Source organism: Drosophila subpulchrella, chromosome 3L, assembly GCF_014743375.2.
Source record: "Drosophila subpulchrella strain 33 F10 #4 breed RU33 chromosome 3L, RU_Dsub_v1.1 Primary Assembly, whole genome shotgun sequence".
Taxonomy (NCBI): Eukaryota; Metazoa; Arthropoda; class Insecta; order Diptera; family Drosophilidae; genus Drosophila; species Drosophila subpulchrella.
The window spans coordinates 4550694-4568378 of NC_050612.1; the positions used below are offsets into that span (position 1 = coordinate 4550694).

Here is a 17685-nt window from a genome sequence, read left to right on the forward strand (position 1 = left end):
CACGGACAAAGCGGAATGAAAATATTTGTCTGTTGTGCGTTAGACATTTTCGATTGTGTAAGAATCGGATTGGACGATTTGGAATGATGCGGAATTTGAATATGTGCTTGAAAGGGTTAAGCACTGAGTGGCGTCGGTGTGTCCTGACCGAAGAATAGGGAAGGTTGGCAGGTGTTTGACAGGCAGGAGTTCCATTATGACACCTGTATTTTATCGCAGTTACTCATAGAAATGAAGGGTATGAGCAAAAATATGTAGCACGTCACGGAAGGCGCTTTCGACCCAAAATGTTAGCAAAGATTTTGAAACTATCACTGGGGGTTTGGTATAATCAGACAGAAAAACTCGAATCTTTGTTGTTAGAGAAAAATGAAAAAATATAACAGTATAGTAGGCAATTGTAAATAACTCTAAAATACCGCAGTTGTTTTATATTTTTTTTATAGCACAAAACAAAATAGAATATACACATAATCCCTAGTATTTACCAGATCATATATCCTTATTATACTCAAGTAAAGAGTACTTATATGCCAAAAAATGAATATATTTTTGTATACAATTCTCCGGGACTTCTCCGGGAAGTATACATGGTACATCATGGTATAAACATACATGTTCGATTTATAAAACCTTTTGAAATATATGTTCTGAAGATGATACTCTTAAGAACATGCTAACATACAAAAAAGTCCAGCAAACTCTTTGAACTTGGGGTTGTTTTCATGAAATAAAAGTAGTTTCCCTTACTTACAATCAATATCTCAACAAATTTATTGATAGGTAATAACTAAGTTTCCCAAAAATACATTTTGTGATAAAAGCTTTTGCCAAACAAAGCACTTACACGACATTTATGGAATGTTTTTAGTTCTGTGTGTCAAACTGCTGAAAACTTTGTCAATGAAAGGTTCCTTAACAAACCGGGAGAAGGACGAAGTTCAATGACAGCCTTTGACGAAGTCAAGATTTAAATCAACTTATAAATGCTTTCAGCTGGTTAATCTTGAGACGGGCGAAGGACGAGAACACAGCAGGGACGTGCCACCTAAACTTATCAGTCGACATCCGGTGTGTGTGCCACAACAAGACAAGACAACACACCAGCAACCAGCAACCAGAAACCAGCAAGCCGGCAACCAACAACCAAGAACAGTGACAACAGGCCACCCACATGCACAGCCACGTTCACATCCCCATCCACATCCACATCCACATCCACAGAGAATGCCAGCCAATATCCTGCACAACATGGCGATACAGTGCAAACAATGCCGTCCCTCTCCCTTTCGGCCATGTAAACCAACTAATGAAACTGTCAACTGGCCACAACAGTCGGGGGAACGGGAAGCGGAAGGTGGATTGAGTTGAGAGCTGCCCGCTTTATCGGGCAGCCTTTCACGTTTTCACTCGTCCTTATGGCCAGCCACCCATCCATCTGTCCAACCCACTAACCCACCGAGCCACCAAGCCACCAGCCCACCGACGAGCAACAGGCTGATCCTCCGGAGCGGGTCGGCTTCATTAAAAGAGCTCGCCACCAAATTGATTGCCCAGTCAGCGTTTGATTAGCACTCGAAGGCTTAAAACTTATCAGCGCCCATCCACGTACACAGGGCCAAGACACAGGAGCGGCTCCTTTGCAATTCGAAAATCCAATTTGGCCCGGACAATGGATGCCTAGTGGGTGATTGAAAATTTCCATGTGCCGCGGTATTTTTAGCCTGGTCATAATCGCAGCATGGGGATGGGAACGAGACTGAGCCCGAGACTGAGTCGGTTATGAAAATGGATTTTCCAGCCATTCACACACATATGTCTATTATGCATAAGCCTTCGTCTGCCTTTTCCTCGGTGGGCGGGTGTGGGGAGCAGTCGCAAATCGGAACAGCTGTGTTCAGGCGATATGTAGTGCCTATCAAAAATATTCCAGTCATTGCCCGTACCAGAATTGCTTATTTGAATTGTCTCTTTTTTTGCCATGCTATGAATCAGCAGTAAATGTTATTCCCATCGCAAAAAGTGTTGTTTTATAGGGTTTATGGAAATCAAGCTGAAGAAGCAAAGTTTTTATAGTGAATTTAAATGAATAATTTTAAGGAAAATAAAAAGTTTGGCAGTTTTTTCATCGAAAACATTACGTTTTCTTATGAACATTAATTTGAATCCAAAATATTAAAACAACATTTGCCCTGCTGCAATATAGAAATCGTTTTGGCAGTGACTTTATGATAGATCAACAAATACTTTACGGCCGGATCTGATTCTTAAAATCGGGAAATTATATATTATATACATATATGATATATGTGACTAAACTCACTAAACTGTTTAAATCTCATTTAAATTTCTGTTTTTTTTTCCTAATGTTCTTGAAATATATATGTATATATATATATGATATATGTGACTAAACTCACTAAACTGTTTAAATCTCATTTAAATTTCTTTCTAAACTGTATAAATCTCATTTAAATTTCTGCAATCTACACATATAAGTGATTAAAACTGGGTTCTTTTAGAAATTGATTTTAAATACAACTCAACCTCACGGTCTCCAAAGATTTGACATTGTTCTGAACCATCTTTCGGAGTTATCCAAGGGATTTTTCAAATTTCAAAGGTATAGCTTTAAGATCGAAAGAGTTAAAGAGTGTTTCCTGCGACCAGAAATACGTGTGCTATATGGGACTCAACCTTTGCGCGCATGCAAATTTATGACAGGTGGCAATGGGCTGCTGGGCTGTGTTCGCTGGAAACAAAGGCGGGATGGGCGGAGTAGGCGGGCGGGGCGTGGCTGGGGGCGGGGGCGGTACATCGGATGTGTGCGGATATGTTTTGCCGCTCGAGTGAGCGTGTGTATGTGCGAGAGCTTTTTTCCGTGTGCTTCTTCTATAAAATAAAAGAGTGGCTTTGTATGTTATGAGCAGGCGGTGGGGAGGTTTTTTGTTTGGGTGGTTGAATCTGTCAACACGGGGCTGACACACACACACCCATCCACACACAGGAAGCATTTGTTTGCTCATGTTTGTTGCATGTGTTTGACGTTAACGCGACACAATTAAGTCGCTGAAGAGCGCCTACACACAGGCACACGGACATATAGCCACGCAGACACACGGACATATAGACACACACCCGCCAGTCAGCCATTACACATTTCAATTTTGAAGTGACGGGAGCGAGAGGGGCGAACAGCCGTCTCTCTCCGACACAACTTTCTTAATGAAATTTCAATTTATCTTCATCTGCGAAAAAGAGAGAAAGAAAGTACATGTGGGCATGCAAATTACATTCCCTATTCCGATTCTCTCTGGCCCTCCATTCCATTCTCCGCTTTCCACTCTCATTTATAATTGAAAGCATTATATGCACACATTTTAATTACACGATTTGAAAGGATTATGATTATGATTACGATTATGCACATAAAAATCTCCTGGGAATTTCAGCGCAGCAAAAAGCTTTAAAGGCCACCGGGGCCCGGGGCTGTCGGCTTTCACTAGGTTGAGTGAAAGTTGCCTTGAAGCGAGGTAAGCGCGCTAGTGGGCTCTTCAAGGGAAATCAAGCTTGGCCTGATAATCAAGTGGGTGCATTGAGTGGTCATTATAACGCAGTCAATGCCATTGGCTGTGATGATGGTACTGATGGTTTCCCCTTGTTAACACACCTTAAAGACCGTGTCCTTATTCCAGGAATTGTTGAAAAAATATGGAACACTTAACCCATACTGGTAAAGTAAAATGATATAGTTTAAAAATCAAGGATAGTACAAGCCAGTATATAGCGCTGAGTTCAGAACGATTTCTTACATGGATTTTTTAATTTTAACTACCGTTTCTATGCCTCTTAAAGAAACATTTTTCAGGAAATTATAAAATAAGAGTTTTTAAAATCCAACACAGAATTGTTTTCAGTGAAGGTTCACAGCTTTCCCAGGCAATGCATGACTCATCGGCAGCGAAAGAATACCCGTCATCTAATTGCAACTTAAAACGGCCATCCGGCAACACATTGTCATTTAAAGCCAGATTTAAGCACACACATGTCTAATTAGCAACTCATTAGCCAGCCCGTCGATGCAACACAATGTCGTCCCATGCAGCCAGCTAATGGGAGGCCAGTCCAGGCCGAGGGGTGATTTGGGGGGCGGTGGGCACGTGGAATCAATGCTTATCGGAAAAGTGCAGCAACCGCAGGAGAAAAACCACGGGAAGTGGACAACACTGGGGAGCTGAAGTTTATTGTTTCAAGCGGGTGATATAAAGTCCAACAGTGAGGAATTGCTGCCACCGACCTTCCTTCGGGCATAATGACATTTTCAGTTGAGCATTGTTGGGCCAATGAATCGGTGTACCAATATCACACTGCTACAAATTACAGTATAATACATTTTTATATTATCTGTGGGTTAGTTTTCCCTATAAGTTAATAACGATAATACCTTTATATATCTTCTGTAGGTTAGTTTTCCATTTAAGTTAATGGCGAACGATTAAAAATACTTATTTTTAATATTTTAAGAAGTAATTATCACATCCTTCTTAGTAAATTCTAGTCAATCTCATGTCTATATGAGCAAAAGATTTCTTTGCAATATAATACTATGCTACAAATTTCATAATAATTTAAATACCTGAAAGAAAAATGGCTCCTGTCTATGCGACAAAGACAAAATAATAAAATGCATTCGCAATTTATAAAGAGCTCTATTGAGTTAAATAGGCTGTGCCTCAGCATTTCATGCATTAAGGCTGAATTCATAATCTTCTTTCGTGTGTTATTGAATTGATTTAGTGGTATTTTACACACACGATGTTGCCCATACTAAAACTATTAAGAGCCCGAAAATAATCTGATTCTGTGGAGTTCTAGATCATTTGAAGTATCTGGAATTTTTGCATGTGCACCCAGAGAAGGGGATCAGGAGCAGTAACATAGCCAGAACCAACGGCTATACGATAATAGGGCCAATGAATGCCATATGCAAATGCCAAAGCTCTGCCCTTCTGCTATTATTGTGGCTGATGGTCGATGGTGACTGTGTGGCAGCAATTTCCAATTATCGATAAATAAGTGAAGTGAAGAGTTGACAAAATTATTGTCATAAAAAATGGCTTGTAAATTCAGCAGCTGTGCATCCGATGGCGATGAGGACGACGACGCCGCCGGTCAGGCAAATTACAAAGAGAACACAAGGAAGATGAAAGCCCGAGAGGGTAACATAAAGTCGAATTGGAAATACGCTGTTTATCAAGTTTAAGAAATTTTAGAGTTTATATTATAATATTTCATTCAATGATGTTATTTTAAATAAGTAAAATATATAAAAAACATTTTTATATGGTTCAGTATAGTGGGGTTTTCATCTGTGGGCGTGGTATATGAAAAACTTCTCTGAACCAACCACATTAAGCAATATTTGAGATCCAACCTTTTGCATATCCCTGCATAAAAACACACCTTTGTTTTTGGCTTGTACCCATATCAAATTGAAACTGCTCTGGAATTACAAAATGCTATTGCACAGCACGTCCAAAGGCGCCAGGAGCATATGGAGATGAGGTCACCCATAAACATTTTCTTGCCCAGGATGAGTCAAATGAGTTAACAGGAAGTGGAGCGAAGGATATGGCAGCAGGACATTGCCAAGTCGATAAACAAAGAAGCAAACTTCGGACCCGGGCGAGGTCCTGTGCACATGAGCAGACGTTTTAATTTTATCGAACGGATGACAGGCTGCTGGACATCGCAGGACATCGCAGGACACCGACCGGACGAGCCAGGACCAACATCGGGCCTCTCAATGGAGCACGCTTGGTGGCGCAAATAAGTCCAGTCCGGTCCGGAGGAGGCGTTGCCCACTGGACAATGACAAAACCGTATTGGAAACTGTGGGAAAACCAGCAGAAAGGAAACAGCGCTCACATGTGAGGTGGATGCTGTTGGAAGGGGAGTGCATTTTACAAGCCGCTGCTCCTTAATTTAAATATGTTTCAATGCACAAAGCTAAATTAAAATGTATTTATAAAGCACAAAGCTGGGTGGCCGCAAGAGCAGGCGGGCCAACGAGCAGGAACAACCCTTTTAATGACTATTTTTATCAATATGCGCGCGCTCACCTTGCGAGTGCTCAGCCCAGCGTTAAGTACAAAATCCTTTAATAAGGCTCAACCCGTGCCACCCAGATCCGCCCCACATCCTACCCCACCTCCTCCCACTTCCTGTTTGTGTGCACTTGCTTCATTTAACCAGCTCTCCCGCATCCGTTCACTAAACAGTGTCAACCGCGAAGCCAAACCAAAGACCCGCTTTTGCGTCCAAAGCAGCCGCACATTTTTGGACACCCGCGCGGCAGGGGTCCCCGGGCTGGGGGCCAGGGTCTGAGGGCTAAGGGCTTCCCAGTCCCGCGGGTAATTAGCGGGGCGAAATTGGGCGACGGAAATGTTCCCACAGACAAAACGGTTCTGCGGTGGATACGTGTGTCTATGCTGGATATTGGGGGAACATTTCGGGATATAACGCCTTAAAATTCACTGGGCAACATTTTTGGGGGCTTGGAAATTTACATTTTGTACCTTGTCTGCCTATGCCTATGTGAAGTGCGGATGATACGCTTGATTGCCCTTATATAACAAGTAATACTCCGAATCTTTATGTCGCTATAATATCAAAATTCAAGGTAGGCCAAGGGAGGTTGGCTCGCTTCGGTTAGAACTTTTAGGTTTTAGATATTTGTTAAAAGGGGGGCTTAAAAAAACGAGAGATAACGCTATAGTCAATGCCATCGACTATCAAATACCTGTAATCAGCTAAGGGAAGTGTGAGGGACATAGAAATACACAATTAGGATTTGCTTTAGCTTTTTAATGAATGGTCCGAATTGAACAATTTTTGGCATATACACCTATCCCTCGCTTTGCGTCGGGGGTACGTTCCAAAAAAATACGACGCAAATTGAAACGACGCAAAGTGAATTAGGATGTTCTATAGCAAACCATGTAAAGTTCGAAGATTGGTTCCAGGGTTACAAAAAAAAAGAAAATTGAGCAAAGGGATCATTAAAAAAACCAAAATCACACTTCATTTTATTACATATTATACATATAAAAACAAAAAGAAACTAATTCGTTTAAAACAAAATAAATTCTTCAATTACATACTCAATTATGAAAAATAAAATTAGAATTAATCACTCAATGACGAGTCTTTAGTGTCTGTTGTCGTAGGCCGGCTTTCTTTAAAAAAAAAAAATTAATAAGTGTGCCGAAACAAAAAATGGGAATTCCCGCGTTTTAATTGCGTAGCGCAATTAAGGTGTTGCCACCCTTTAAAAACATTTTAACGACTTCATCCCAAAACAACGCAACATCGAAAATCTAACGACGCACAATGAAAATTAGTTATATTTAAGAAGCGACGCAACTTCGAAAAAACGCAAAACGAAACGACGCAAAGCGAGGGATAGGTGTATATGGACATTTATAATCAAAACATCTAATTTAATTTTTTTTAAATATTAAAATATGTGGGTGCTAGACGGGTTTTAGCGTTATGAGCGTTTGTGGGCGTTGTACCCTGCTGAAACAAACTTGCGCTGCGCAAGATGCTCAAGAATCTACATGCCAACTCCAAAAGTTATAGCTCTTATAGTATCCGAGATCTCAGCGTTCATACGGACGGATAGTCAGACGGACAGACGGACATGGCTAGATCGACTCGTCTAGTGATCCTTCTACCTGTTACATACTTTCCGAAGAATATAGAATACCCTTTTAATCTACGAGTAACGTGTACAAAAATACCTCCTAGCATTGTATTTATACTGATTGGTACGAAAAATTACTATAGGTAGGATCATTAGGATCATCATTAGAATCATTAGTCGAGTCGATCTAGCGGCGCTTTAAAAGTATCGCTTTGGCAACCACATTTTGAAGCTAGAGTGTTATAATGTTGCATGCAGATTCTAGTACTGTCTATTAAGCCGCTGTTTATTTTAGCCGAGTGCCACTTCGCCCACAAACGCTCATAACGCTAAGTTTTGCTTAATGCCCTCATGTTTATACCTGTTACTCGTAGAATGAACAGGTATATTGAATTCGGGGAATAGTACATAGCATAAGGAAGCGTTTCCGACCCCATAAAGGATATATACTAGCTAGGCGAGTCGATCTAGCCATGTCCATCTATCCGTCGTGCTCAGATCTCGTGAACTATGAAAGATACAAAGTTGGGATTATGCAGATTTTTATGTTGCGCCCTCAAACGCCCATACCGCTAAATAGTTTTTAAAAAAAGTAAATGTAATTTTATTCTGATTATCAATCGGCCCATTTATTACAAAGTTATAAGCAAATTAAGTGTGGAACCCCGGTAACAGCCGGTTGGCTGCATGCATATCTTCATCTCCCTCGCACTCCCTTTTGCTGAGTAACGGTATCTAATAGTCAAGGTCGTCGACTATAGCATTATTTCTAATTTTTATTTGTCAATATATATGGCGTGCCAAAAGTTTATTGAATCGGAGCATTAGTTAACAAGTTAAATTTGTTCCCTGGCTAAGGGGCATAAAATAGTCTAGGCACTCGACTATAGCATTCTTCCTAACTCAATATAAGTTTGTTTGAAATTTTGAACCGAGAATGTGTTTTAAATTTGCTGTAAATGCATAACTAATCGTTGCAAAAAGTGCTATCAATCGGTCATCAGTTCCAAGCAATACCCTCTGAGGTAATTGCCGTCAGAAACTTTACCTCAATGGCTACGAAGCCGTAGACGGAGGAGTTCAATTAACGCTGCCAAACCAAACAGATTCATCCCCACAATTAGCACCGAATCAACAGCGATCCATGAGTTGCCTAACCCCACTGCCAAGACCATCCTGCAGTTGGACACGGCGCAGCCAAACAGGAAAAGGAAGGAAGAACCGACTTTTCACTGCAGCTATACACTCAAAAAAATTTCAATCTAAATTTAGAAGTCTAACCTTAGAGATTCCCGTTTTCCATGTATCTAAACCTTAAGGCTTTTACAATTTCAGAAATTTTTTTCTATTGAATAAATAGGTTTCCAAAACATTATATTATTTTTTAATACTTTTAAGCCAATTTTTCAGATTTATTTCGAGGTCAGATTCGGAAAAGAATGCAATATTTTAAGCCGATTTGTTTCGAGTGAAGAATCGAAAATTAGAAATATCGATTAAAATCAGAATTGTAAATACGTTATATGTACGATTTCTACTGTCGAGACTTAAGACTTTTCAGACTTTTATGCCGGTTTTCCCCATTTGTTCCGAGTGCAGAATGCAAAAAGAATGCGGGCCTTGCAGATGTGGTTCCCTTTACGGACGACGGACTTGAAAAGCCGCTGCAGAGTCAGATTCAGAGCCAGAATCGGAATCAGCATCAGGATCGGACTTGGCCAGGAAGTGTGGGCCTGGCTAGAACAAGCCGAACAGGCGGCTTCGTGGCCGTTTAGGTTTATTTCCCTTTGATGATGATGATGGCATGTTTTGCGCGACCATTGAAGCATGCAATGGACTGGCTCACTCCAGCAAACATCAGAACCAGAGGCGAAAGCAATGGAAAACGGGGTGGCTGGATGGGTGAATGAGTGCGCGCTTGAATAGTTTGCCTACTCCTCCCTGGAAACTTTGGGGCAACTCCTTTCCTTTGCTGTAATCATTTTGCGCAGCGGAAAAAATTAACTTTCAGTGGCTTCATAATAATCAAGCTTAAGGTTTCCCCCATTCGAAATAATTTTCCTTTATTTTGATATTTTTGCCGACCAGCCTAGATGAGAAAATTCGAAAAAAGGCCAACTCAGCTCCCAACGAAATTGAATTAGAGTAGAAATTTAAATGGCAAAAGGCAAGCCAGAAGAAGAAAAACGACAAAAAATTGGGGAGCAGGAGGGGGCACGTAGCAGTTTGGCTGGCCGTCCTTGTTTGTATATTATTTATTTTAATGATTGTGATTACCCGGAAAGGAGCCCACAACCGAAGCTCAACTGGGCGGAACCCAGTTTTCTGTTTTTTTTTGTAGCCCGAAAAGCTCAGCCCAAAAGCGTGCTAGGAAATCATTTGAGAATTGCTTCGCTAGGTGGAAAAGGGCGGGAGGTCGGTTTTCAGTTTGGCATGCCAACTTAAACTTTGATGGTTGAATGCGAAACCATGTGAAATATTAAGGGCTAATTTGTCACGAAAGGGACAAGCAAAGGGGTAGCCAACGAAGATTGGTATGCAATTTATTAACCAACAAAAAACCAAGTAAAAAGTGAAGGGAATAGAGTAATGGATATATTCGAACGTCTAAATTGTACTAGGGCAGGCAATGTGCAAAAAACCATGATAATTATGTGTTTAAGTCTTTAAGTTTAATTCAATGTATGCTTAAAAAAATAAATGGTTGGTAGGTCCGACATAACTATTTAATTTGCTTTTCAGAGTCATTTTTCATTTTTTTTTTCATCAAAGAAAATTGTCCTGCTCTTTAGAGTATCAAAAATTAAGTTCTAAACCTTCTAAACATGGTAATTCTGGTAAGTTTACGCGAAAAGCGAATGTGTTTAAATAACTGTATTCTAGTATAACTGTTAAATCAAACTTTTTTTTTTGATATTGTTAGGAATTTAACATTTTCTTTTTGTTACCTTGATCTAATCAAATTTAGGCACGTTATTGATTTTTAATACAACTTTATGTAAAGGTGGAACAAAACTTTTATGGTAAAAAATGGTACACGACTGCCACAGCAGAAATCTAAATTAAGCATGGCTTATAATTCTTTGACTAAAAGTTTAGTAACTTAAAAATATTCCAAAAATATTTTTTTGTTTTTGAAAAAATCTGAGAAAGTCGGCGGCACCAACTTACAAACCGTCGGAGCATACAAAACCAAAATACAAAAATCGTATTACATAATACAAGAGAGGACGCTGTAGTCGAATGCCTCGACTATAAAATACCCATTACTCAGGTGAAGGGATTGTAAGGGAAATTAAGATATGCAAGCGGCAAGGCTACTGTTCCCGATTTTCGTGATCTCAGGGATCAGCATTCCTAGGGACGGACAGACATTACATAGGTACCGGTCGGAAAAGCTTCCTTAGTAAGATCTGGAGGGGTGTTTTTTTATGGTTTAGCTTTAAAGCTTTAAACGCAACTAGTTTATCATAACCACTTTCTGAAACATTTTTTAACGAGCGTTTATAAATGGTTCGCAAACTGATTTATGTTTGGTTGTTTTTGTGCAGTCATTTCGGATATAAAAGAAAATTCTTAAAAATGGTTTGTAATACTTCTACAAAAGTCCTTTAAGGGTCTGAATTGTCGTGCTTTTCATATCTTTCCGACAAAAATGTACCTCACAATGGGTCTCAATGAACATTCAACAAATGTTTAGTACTTGCCCAAAGCGTTTTATGATTACAGACACATCATAAAAACCCAATTTATACCAGTCACGCCTCCACAACCTCCGTCGGCAAACATTTCCCCGGCCGGGCTCTCCATGGATATTGACTGAAATCTCAGCTGCGGAAATATTGAAATCTAAAAAGCAAATAATTTAATTCGCTTAAACTTTCAGCCTGAGTCAGGATCAGGGTAGCGACAGGTAGTGGTGGCGAGGGGCTGGGACTGGGACTGGGACGGGGGAGGAGCCGTAAAGGACGACATAGACAAGCTCCGCTGCTGTTGCCTCACATCCGGCAACGAGGGGGAGGCGGGTGACTATGGGGCGGGGGAGGAAGCCACAGCCGCCATCAAATTTGAATTCGCAAAATGGGAATTAGGGGGAAGGGACGCCGGTGGAGAACTGGCTGCAGGGGTGTTTCTGTCACGCATTAACTAGGAGCTGGGGCAGGCAGGCCCCCACCCCACAAGACACTCAACGTTTTTAGCGCAAGCTGTCAAGGCACAGGACACACAGGACACCGGAGGAAAAGAGAGACACACCGGCTGCTAAACACTGGGAATAACATCTTATAAATTACAATTTTGTTGGGACTGTAGTCCTTTTATTTTGATCTTAATTATTCCCGTTAAAACAATATTTAAATATTTAATAAATGTACTTAAGAAATCTTACGAAAATTCGTAAAGTTCAAAAGCAAATTATCGATTAAGTCCAGTTTTTATTTTAAATAACAAAAGGTTTTCAATTAAGGCATCTAACATAAAAAGGTACGGCAAATTCTGGCATCAAGAAATTTATATCTTTACTTAGATATTCTAAGTACCAAAAAAACAGTGGTTAACTAGTTTCCGCCTATTGTATTTAAAGGTATCCTGACCTAAAAGCACTCAAAATACATCCTATTCTTTTAAGCCAAAATCTGTTTTTAAACTAAAAACTTGAAGGAATGATTATAAGTTTTTCTCTCAGTGCAAGCGTGGAGGCTGGTTTCCTGGATGGAGCGGACAGCCCATGTCTGTCTCTCCTGTCTCATTTGCTTTCAATTTTTATTTGCCGTGTTACAACCAACACGGAGAATGGAGCATGGAGAACGGCAAAGAGAACGAGCAAATGGGGCTAAGAAGGGGGAACTACAACAAAGTTGCCCGTGAGGCATTTGACGCGTCGCAGAGTTTGCCTCTAAATGCTTTTGGGCCAGCACTTTAGTGGATAAGTTGGGGGGACGGCGGGGCCGGGGATGTGGTGCTCGGTGGGGCATTGTTGGGACTTGGACAGGTCCTGCTGCTCCTGCGGCTGCTCCTTTCCCGCAGGCCGCTCCACTTGAGCAGATAATTTTCACGGTTGTGTTTTTATAATGATGATGTGAAAATTCCGTTGGTTTTTATGTTGCATGGGCGGCGGGCGTGTCTGACCGGGATTTGTTGTGACACTTTTTGTAGCCAGCATTCTATATAGTTTGTCATATTTCGGGGATGAAAATGGCGCATGATGTGGGCGAAATTCATCCTTCTAAAAGTGGTCAATTAAAATTCATAAAAAATGAAGGACATTCGAGGTAAGCTTTATAAGCATGGTCCAGAAGTGGTGGTTCTTAGTGATGGAATATATTACGATTTTGTAGGTTTTCAGAAGACTAACAATCAAAGTTCAATTAAATCACAAAATGTCTCTCAAAATTTACCTAAACATAGAATACAATTACAATTTAATACAGAATTAGGTGAACTACTTAAAACTTTTTAAAACGACAGTAATATGTTTGAAGGGTCAGATTCGTTTAGATTGTACCCAAAACTTGATTTCCTTTTTATCTGGTCGCCTCACCGAAATTCCACAGATATCAACTTCCCGAATCCTCCTTTGCCACCTTCAAATTCTTTCTTAAAGTTGGTCACCAACCACTCAACTTGAGGGTCTCGACCTGGCTAACTTCTCCGTTTACATGCCATCAGGTTCTTTCAAATTTTATAACCACCCTCTGCTCCGGGTGAGTTTTGATTACCGTTTGAGGAGCTGCATTCGAAATCAGTTTTAGTTTGCATATCCTTTAGCGCAGAAAGCGGAATCGAAATTGAATTTTCGATGGAACCGACACTTTGATGTTGCTGTTGTCGTCCCTAAACAAGGATAAACAACAGGACAAAGCACAGGACACTTATCGCTTTTGGGACATTTTAGGACTGGGTCGCAAGTGACCTGCGATTCCTGGCTTTCTGATTTGTCCCCGTTTGATTGACTGACTGACTAACTGAATGCGTGAGTGAATGAGTGACGGGCTAACTGAGTGATTGACTGATTGCCCTCGCATGTCCTGCCCCATGTCAGCCAGCTGAATCTCCTTCTTTCTCGGCCCCTTTGCAGAACGCCAGCGGCTCGTTTTAGTTGGCCGGGCTAAAAAGCTTTTATGTGATAATCACAGTTAAGTGTCAATTTTAATCTAAAGGCATCCTCTTAGTGCTTGGCTTTGGGCGGGGATTCCTTTTGATTTTCAAACAGTCTTAAGGAACATAAATGTGGAGGAACTAACTTTGGGCTAAGAAGAATTTGTGTCCTCTGATTTAAGTTAAGTACTTCTTACCAATCAAATACTCACAAAATAAGTCTATTTCTTTTGGACGTCCTTTCTTGGCGTTCTATATATATATATATATATACTTTACCTTGCCGAAAAGAGCTTTTACAATCTTATTATTGAACATATGCATTTACATATTTTTCCCAACCCAATCGTGGCTAAACCAGAATCTGTCAGTTTAATCTAGTTTCTGAAAAATGTATATAATTTTTATCATGGGTAACTTGACATCTTTTCTCTAGCCAACACTAAAATCTCTCTTTCGCAATCGTTGTTTTTGATCACAACGCATGTTGACTGTATTATATAGTAAAAAGGTATACTAGATTCGTTGAATAGTATGTAACAAGTAGAAGGAAGGGCTTTCGACCCTGTGAAGTATATATGTATATTCTAGATCGGGACCACAAGCCAGTCTGCCGACCCTATAAAGTATATGCATTCATGGGCAGGATTACAAGCCGAGTCGATCTAGCCATGTCCGTCTGCCCGTCTGTCCGTCCGTCCGTATGAACGCTGAGATCTCGGAAAACATAAGAGCTTGAAAGTTGGGATTTGGCAAGTAGATTCTCTAGCTACTTGCGCAGCGCAAATGTGTTTCGGCAGGGTGCCACCGCCTCTCTAACGCCCACAAACACCCAGAACACTAAAACCTGTCTAGCGCCCAAATTTTATGTAGGATATATGTAGTTGTCTGATCCGCCTCGCTCCGACTTATACACAACCTGGGTTCGCGTAGAAACGGACGGACAGAGAGATAATTGCACAAAACTTAGAAAAACCGTTTAAATATGATATGAAAAGAATATTAAAAATTTGGAATAAGTCAGAGGAATATTGTAAAAAACTGTATTCTATTTTGCTTATAGTTGTTATAGAATCAAAAATTGTTAGATTTTACTTCACATTTCTATCGTTTTTCGTTCAAGATAGAGCGATAATTAAATTGGTCAATGGTAGCGCTAGGTGTTTTCGCCTTACCTTAATAAACATTTTAAATAAAAGTCTACTTCATATCCTTAGCCCACAGTGCCAAAGGGGCTTTTGCTAGTTTGAGGTTATCTAAAAAAATAAATTTCTCCAAGAATCGGATAAATTTATTCATTTTAATAAGAATTTTCACACTCTTTAAGTCCCAATAGTTCTGAGAAGTGGACTCCACTGGACTCGCTGTGTATCTTAACTTCAAAATTAGTTTTACAAGAACAACACGATAAACGTAGAATGTTTAAGCACATAAGCGCTTAGTACACAGTGTGTACACACACCACCATCCTTTGAATTCATTCCAAGAACTCCCTTAGAACGCATTTCTAATGCCCGAGAATGAACCTTATAACAGCTGATAATACAGCTGTTATCTATGCATAATGCGGCTTCTATCAAAATTCATTTCCATTGAAGATTGGTCTTCAGTTAAAATATCCAAAAAAACACATTTTTGCTTAAACGATTATTACAAAATGTGTTTTGGCCAGAAAATGTGGAAAATTCGCAATAGTTAATTGAAGGGACTTCGACCTGTTACCTACTTTTCAACGTATAAAATATACCCTTTTACTCAATGAATAACGGGTAAAATAAATGGAATTCCACGTGCAATTTGGAGCATGGAATATGAAAGCGTAATCGCAAACTGATAATGAACTTCCAGTGAAATTTTAATTATTATTGAAGGCTTCGGCTTCTGTTACGTATTTTACCAATTAAATGGGTAATTTTTCAATTCCACATGAATTTCGCAACGCATCTTGCTCTCTCCCTGTTTTATCTCCCCTATACCCCTATTTCTATCCGCTGTTTAATATGCAAATTACTTTGTTTCTAATTAAAATAACTCTGTACTGCTTTTGGGGTTTCTCTGCGTTATTTTCACTTTTCCATTTATTTTTTGGCTCTTTTTCGAAAACACATTTTGGCCATGCCACAGGGGGGAGTGGGAATCTCCAGAGCTTGGTCTATTATCGTTTGCATTGCAGCAGCGGAGAATGAAAACCAGAATAGCATTCCCAAATGGGGGCGTGGCTCAGCCACCACAGAAGGTGAACGATTGTTGGCTTTGGGAATGCTTTCTCGTCTCGTTTTCTAGTTTTCTCGTTTTCTGTCGCCCGCTTTGAATTACAAAAATATTTTCCGCCAGAGTTGCCACACTTTGCGCACGTCAATTATAAAGTGCTCCCCAACTTCTAAGGGTTGACTTGGTTAAATTCGAGCAATTTATTTAAATTAGAGTGTTGAGCTTTAATGAGCCCGTAATGAGTTTGGTTCGGGTTGGGCCTCTATTAGTGGGTGCTTGACTTAAGCCTGTGGAGGCAAATGGGTATGCAGCGGATTAACGACGCACAAAGAGTGCTCACTAGAGTTTAACTGCAATTTCTGATAAGCTCTGTTGAATTTATAAAAAATATTTCTACACTTCATTTCAAATGGTATTTTATTAAAGGTATTTTTTTTCATATTTACTATTTTGTTTTAACCAAGTTCGTTTAAGTGGTAAAGAATTTATAAATTTACAGAGCGGTGAAAATTCAGTAAATTCGCTTTATCTGAGTGATTGAAATAACTAGCAGAGTTTATAGAGACAATTTAAGATCGTATATTCGATTTCATTGCAAAATTACTATGCTAGTCCTAATAAGCGGCAAAATCAAACCAATCAATATTCATTTCAATTTCATTGAAAGCTAACTAATAATTATAATTAAGTTTGAAACCTCCATCTAAGTAATTACTACTCCTGTACTGTAGAATAGCAATAATTCAACAGCTAAAAGGACAAAGGGAGAGATAGAGGGAATTCAGTGAAAGAATTCCATTTGGCAAATGCCTGGCAAATGCAGACAAAGCCAGCAAAGCCCCAAAACATCTGCAACAAATCAATTATTGCAACAACTTTTCAACTTCGCCCACACATCGCATCCAATGCTGTGCAGTTTACTCCCAACGAATTTTTATTGGTTTTGGTTTTTGGGATTTTGGGGATTTTCAGGGGGAACGAGGGCTTATCGATTAACTTTCGAATGAAGTGTGGGCACCAGAGGGGCGGAGCATCCAAATTGAATTGACCTAAGTTGGTCCGGCCCGATTCTGTTGCTGGCGTAAGTGAGTCGAAGACTTCACTTTGTTTCTGATATATCAAAGGACTTTAAATCAAAATTCAATTACACTCGGCCCCACACCTCCCGCACCGTAGAGCACTCAAGAATTGGGGGCCAGCAGGGGGCATGGCCAACCCCAGGCCCACCTGAGTATCAACACCATGGCGGGAAAGGGGTGGGCAAAGGTAGGTAAGGGAGGTCGATCGAAATTGTGTCGAGAGGAGCCGCCTGGCAGTGACAGAGTTCAGAGGCTTTCAGGCTCACTTTGAAGTGTTTGATTGTGGCACTGGCACACCTACCCAGTTGCCACTTCCCATTTTCCATTACCATTTTCCCACCCCACTGCATCAGCACCCACCGAAATGAGAGCAACCTTCTGCAAACAGAAGCGAAAATCAATCCATGCAACATTCTGCATATTTAAATTAGCCAAAAACCCAAAAAATATCCCCCGCCCACTGAAAGCCAAGTTTGGCTCTCAGCTCTCCAGGGAAAATTCCCAATTTTCAATTTCCACATGGCATTTACCGGAGGCTCTGCGGGATCCGAGGGGGCGAAGGGGTTGGCTATGTCATGGCGAGCACTTACA

The 17685-nt window shown here is 40.3% G+C and overlaps 1 protein-coding gene across 18 annotated transcripts in view; it reads right to left on the reverse strand.

Annotated features, from left to right (window-relative positions):
* LOC119553705 (poly(rC)-binding protein 3) overlaps positions 1-17685 on the reverse strand; it is a 95055-nt gene that overhangs the window by 64327 nt on the left and 13043 nt on the right. The window lies entirely within an intron of this gene.